Below are 6772 nucleotides of genomic sequence, written 5' to 3' on the forward strand. Positions count from 1 at the left end.
GCGTATGACCAAAATAAGTTCTCAATCCCTATATAGGAGATATATAAACGTGTAAAATTCATATACACCAGTAATATATTCATTGTTCTCTTAGTTTTATATTTGCATACTCTGTTAGTTTACCCTTAGTTAAACAAATATTTTTTATCAATTTGAAAATTTTGTGTGCCAAAATCTTACTGTACAAAATGCAAACTTTCTGGCAATCACTCCAAGCTTAAATAATTCATCCGATATGGAGAGGACTATTTGTTTAGACATTTAAATTCGAATCAATAATATAATTAGCTACATTTGTAATTTTATCATACTTAACATTCTTTTGTTTATAAAACAGGACAATTTATTCGCATATGAAAATAATTCTAATATGAAAACTTTAATCATAATTAATGAAAATTTGAAAAATGCTAAAACGTCGATGATAAAATGTTTGGGTTTTAATCTTTAAATTAGCACAGCCCTGTATATTTACAGTAAGCGAAAAATATCGTGATAAATACATATTTTGAAGAAGAAAGAAAGTAATGCATCGTTTCAGCATTTTCAGGTCTCAAATAATAATATATATAATAATAATAATAATATTATTGACCCTTCATTCACAAAAAAATTCTATCCCGTTATAATTGCTCTTTAAAAACTTTATAACCTTCAAATATTTAAATTAAAATCCGTATATTTTTTACTCAAGTATTTAATATGTTATAAAAACTGCATAAATCTAAGCTAATAGGTTTAATTATTCGATAATATTAGATAACCAGCTGATAAGAGTTCCTTCTCTATTTTTACAAAAACTTCTGAACTGCATAAATCCAAGCTAATAGGTTTAATTATTCGATAATATTAGATAACCAGCTGATAAAAGTTCCTTCTCTATTTTTATAAAAACTTCTGTCAGAATTATTTAATTGGCTCTTGGTATAAAAAATCTTCAACTTCTGGAACCTAACATAACCCAACAAATCTGTTACACTCTAATCTTCAAAGTTTCTGTAGTTCAATGATTTCGAGATATTACAGAAGATGGTGGGTTTTGATGTGCAATACTTGCTTTTACACAGTTCGTTAAATTTACCAGACTTCCGGTTTCACAATGGCGCACTGTTCACTCTGGCGATCAAGAGTTTACCAGGGGCACCATGACGATATTTGCATTTCGGCTGAATGTTAAGGGGTTTCATGCGAGTAGTTATCGCTCTAGACACCTGCCAGCTATAAGCAGTTGAGCACTATAACCTGAATCCCTGAATCACTCTTCATTGTCATTGAACCTCCTTGTTTTGCCAATCTTTTTTCTATTGATATCAAATCTCTTTTCATGCGAAACCTTTCTCTTCTCTGCAATAAATATTTCTACCCCCTCTTCTAAAGGAAGCCATTGTAGTATTCTAGAATTATCGCGAATATTCTGGATAATTCTAATGTTTTTTACGTAATGGAATTTTCTGATGGAAGCTTCGGAATGAAATGTAATTCGTTTGAATCTATTTGAGTCTCTCTAAATGAAAGTGAATCCAATATTTTTATTCACATGATTTCGTATCATTATGAACTAAATTTTTATTTAAATTCAATCCGTCAGCAGATTCAGATTCATTCCGAATGGTTCAGCTTCTAATCAGCCTATCATTCTAATTCATTCCAAATAATTCGGCCATCAATCCGTAATCATTCAAATTCATTCTGTTGTCAATTGTATGTTGCAAGTCCCGAAAGCTCGAATTGCAACATGTTCACATCGATATGGGTATTATGGCATAATTTAGCACTAATTTATGCTCCAGAATAAAATTTTGTGCCCCGTAATTTTGGTGCAAAGCACTTAGTAATGCTAACTTCAGCTAAAGTAACAACACCCGCCTGCGAAACTCTAAAGCTATTAGTGATGTTTGTAACTTGTGCTATGCACAATATTTTGGGCAATTTTTTTTTAACACCAAAAAGTATTAATGCTGGCTTCAGCTCTCTTTGCACAGGAATTTAGTGCTGATTAAGTACTCTAGATTTGTGCTGTGAACAAAATCCGGGCAATTTTTTTTACCATAAACGAGCAGTAATGCTGGCTTCAGTTGACACCGATATGTGAATGGTACTTTCTTGCTAGTTTTTATTAAACAAGTATTTAGAGGTTGAGGCTGAAGTTTAATTTTTCGAAGTTACTTATTATTGTTGAAATAATATTGATTTATTTAAACAATTTATTATCTCATAATATCGCGAGCTAATGTTATTTTCTTAATGCTTTCAGCTAATTTATGAAAGTGAAGAGTGAATTTTATTACTTTAGTTATCTATTTATGGTTTAAACAATTTATATATATTTCTTTTAGAATATATAATTATACCCGTTTCTAGTAAAAAAGTAGCATAAATCCAGAGTACTTAATTAGCACTAAATTTCTGTGCAAAAAAGAATTAGATATAGCTAATATTTTCCAATTTTTGCATACCAGAGTCAGCTAAAGTCAGCATTACTGTTCGCTTCTGGTAAAAAAGTGCCCGGGTGTTGTGCATAGCACAAATCCAGAGCACTTAATTAGCACTAAATTGATGCGCAAAGAAGAATGTGCCCGTGCAGAAATTTCAATTTGGATCTGATCGGGCCCAGATCTGGCAGAATTTGGCCCAAATCAGGCTATCTAGATGGGGCCAGACTCGAAATGAAACGCGATGCCCGATCGGGGCCCGAGCACTGCGCCCAGAGATAACCATACCTGGCCCCGATCGGGCCCATATTAATTTATTTTTCTTATTCTTAATTAAAAGGGATTCTTAAATAAAATAATATTAAAATCGAATATATCACCTCCTTAACTGAAATTTGAGAATATAAATATCAGTTTATCTAACAGATCGCGGTATGAAAAAAATTGGAGTATGTCAGACACTTTTTTTCGAGCAAACGGAAAAAGTCCAGCGACGCATTATAACAGCCAGCATTTGTGTTTGATAAACCGTTTAAGTATTTTGCAATAGATTTTTGGTTTTAATTTCTAAATTGAAGTTGCTTTCAATTTCTATATTGAACCTAATTGTGAAAAGTTATTTTGAAATAAGTGGATTATATTATCGCACTGGCTCATTAAGTTATTTTTACGAAAGCTAATATAAATAAGAAGGTTGTATTTACATTCCGATTGTATCAAATCACCTAAAAATACGTGAAAATAAATACGTTTATAACGCCATTGTTGATCTAATTCGTTTTCACATTCAACAAATGAAATATTACTTTTGCTACTTTTCTTATAAATACATAACCTCATTTCGAGGTTACGTTTCATCTTAACATTCTTAATAAATTTACATATTATAGTCTTCAAAACGTAATTCAGGAATATTTTGAAGTATACTATACCTACGCATTCGTCGTGTGCTCACTTTTGGCATTTTTTCCACTTATTTTGTCGCTTTTCCAAATAATAATGGAAATATTTTTGACGCTTGACACTTTACGTTGAAACTTGGGCGATATGGAGTCAACCCACTTTAGGGATCGTCCATAAATTACGTAACGCGTTTTTCTTTTGTTTGAATAAAGACGAGCATGAAATTGATGTGAAGTTGAGAAAGACACAACGATATAAACAAAAGAAAAAAGTGTTACGTAATATATGGACGATCCCTTAGTCCCCGAAATTAATGGAGCGCCATCTACTGTCAAGCTTGGCTGTTAAGTCGGGCTCTAGACGGGGCCAAATTTAACAACCACAAAATTGTGTGCCCTATCTGGCCCAAATCGGAAATAAGGCAAACATTTGGCAATTTCTACACGGGTGGGACCACCAATAGTTTCCGAGTTTCACAAATCGGAATCAGTCGAAGCCAGCATTACTACTCGTTTTTGTAAAAAAAAAAAAAAAACGTTCCCAGATTTTGTGCATGGCACAAATCCAGAGCACTTAATTAGTACTAAATTCATGCGCAAAGGAGAATGTGGGAACACTAATAGTTTCCGAGCTCACATATTCGAGTTGTGGCTTCAGCTGAAGCTAGCATTACTAAATATTTTTAACCAAAATTAACGGACTGAACAATTTTTTCTACAGCCCAAATTAGCACTAAGTAAGCAATGAATTATGGCATAATTTCCATATATCGATATGACAATGTTGTAATTACATCTTCGATGACCTCACAGTTGTCGAAACGAATGCCCATCACTCCAAATCAACTTTTCATTAATTGTGAATTCGTTGGCAGATTAGAGTTTATTTTTAATGAATTGCTATCATTCGTGTATTACGATTCGAAAACTTAATTTCGAATGATTCCACATCGTTATAACCAAAATTTTTACTATAGTAAAAATCCGTATGATTCCGAATTCATTTTTTTTTCATTTCAAATCATTTGGCATTAATCTGAAAAAAAATTCCATTTCACTAGAGTCCGTTCTGATTCCGAATTATTCTGCATTATTTCTGAATAAAGTTTTCCCTGGCAAATATGTCCTTTAAACAATAAATACTGCATAATGAGAATTAAAAATTTGAAAAGTCATGATATTATTTCAAAGTAATTTTGATATTCATTCAGATTGAACCGAAATTAATTTTGATCGTAGAACTTTGATTGGATTGAAATAAAACTAACCCTTTGTCTAATGTGGGATTCATCGGATTGATTTTGTCATAAAAACCGGATTCAGCCGGACTGAAACATAGTGAATATGTTTTGATATAGATGTTCGATTCACTTGGATGAGAAGGTTTAAATTGGCTTATAATGTGGATTCATTCTAATTGGACCCGAATTAATTATTTTGGAAAATTTAGGATTAATTTAAAATGATATGAATACAAATATCGGAATCCAAAATTAGACAGACTGATTAGATTTCACGGATGATTTTTATGGATTATTTTCCATTCTGTATGAATCTGAATTTTACGCCAGGGTAATCTACATATGGTGCATAATAAGGATAGTTTTCGCGGATCATGAAACAATTTAAAAAATAAATGAAATGTCATCTCTGAGCTTTTAAAAATGAAAAATGTTGTATATTAAACCAATTTTTTTTTTATTTTGGGGTCGCTTTGAACTGAAAATATTAAATAATTTCCATACACGGAGAAAAATGGATGTTCAAACGTAACATCTATATGTTCAAGGTTAACATATTTTAGGTTTAACTATAGGACAACAATCTAGATGTTCAAAGTTAGCATCTGTAGATATTAAAAAGTGAGATGTTACTCTGTAACATCCAAAATGTTCAACTGAAATATCCGAGATATTACATGTATGGCTTAGTTGGTGATGTTCATTAAGGGAATTAATAGATAACTTATTTGTCAATTTAAAATTAAACTTTAATGTTCGTACGCGATCGAAAAACAGGTAAAGGGTATGAAATGTCGTCAGATGATACATTCAGTCAAGTTGAAGGTTATGTTCAATATTTTTAATTCAAAATAAAAACGGGGTTAAGTAATTGGAGTACGAATTATCTGTAATCGGAATTTAAAATTCTATCTATTAATTTACTCAAACTCAAATTTTATTTCAAATTTATAATCATTTTGTCAACTGTGTTATAGTCAATTTAGCCTGAAACTTAAAATCATTGTTCCCCCGTTTAGAAAGAGAAAAGTCACTATCCAATTTTATTGAAGGTTAGTTAATTTTTGATTCTTTGGAAATATTCTATCATTGTAATAATCAAAATATATAGCCGTCAATTAAAGTCGTGAAATTCCAATGCGCATGCGCTCGGACGATTTTAAAATATGAATGTGTTTCAGTTTAACATAAAAATATTTTGACGCATAACATCTCAAAAAGATAGTAAATTTTTGGCATGAATATATGCATGTTGCGCGCTCCAATCTTAGGTCTTCGTCCATCCACCAGAACCACCGGATCTCAGAATGGCCGGAATGAAGCGTTGACCAATCAGAAAATTTCCGCGGAAACAGTACCTCGTTCTCGAGCCGAAGTAAGCCGCAGATGAAATTTACTATTGTGCATGTCACATTTATTTTGAGTGTTTTTTATTTTCAAAAGTGTTTAACAGTCGAGGATATAAAAAAATAATAAATTATACCATAATGAGCAGGGTTGATGAATTAAGGTAACACGATATAAGTATCAATTTTACGTACAGCCTTATAGATTTTTTTGCGGTTTTTAAATGAAAAGTTTTATTTGAGGCTTTAATATTATGTATAACGCATACACCGGCTTATATCTTTAACAATGTTTCATTTGCGAAAATTGAATAATTTATAATATTTGTCTGGATGTAAAAGGGGAAGGGAGAATAAAAAAAGAATTTTTTTCATTTTTAATTATATTTCGTATAGTTCAAAATTAAATGATTTGAAATATATATTCGTAACATGCATACAATTAACAATTTTGATTCAAAATTTATAATAATTTTGCAAATATACTTAGCATTTATTGTATTTTAAATACTTATGTACTTAATTTCGCGCCAATAAGCGTTCCGTTCATTTCCAACTTGTCAAACACATTCACTGGAATGACCGTACCCCGGAATGACCGGAACACAAATCGCATAGCAACTTCGACAAGACGAAAAAGTTCCTTCTTGTCAAAAATGATCTGTGATTGGTGTTCCGTTCATTCCGGATTACGCTGATTCCGGTGCATGTGTTTGACAACTTTAGAAATAAATGGAACGCTTATTGGCGCGAAATTGTGGGTCCGGATGCAATAAGGGCACATAAAATTTTTTCGTGCGAAAACGAAGTCCCCTGGAGGCTTTAGAAAAAATTTTCGAATTTTAATTTTC

General features: G+C 31.7%; 1 protein-coding gene across 2 annotated transcripts in view; it reads left to right on the forward strand.

The window, feature by feature from the left end:
* Window positions 1–6772, forward strand: part of LOC117169365 (rho guanine nucleotide exchange factor 12) — a 118235-nt gene that overhangs the window by 7137 nt on the left and 104326 nt on the right. The gene's annotated exons all lie outside the window — the stretch shown is intronic.

This window comes from Belonocnema kinseyi, chromosome 3 (assembly GCF_010883055.1).
Source record: "Belonocnema kinseyi isolate 2016_QV_RU_SX_M_011 chromosome 3, B_treatae_v1, whole genome shotgun sequence".
Classification (NCBI taxonomy): domain Eukaryota; kingdom Metazoa; phylum Arthropoda; class Insecta; order Hymenoptera; family Cynipidae; genus Belonocnema; species Belonocnema kinseyi.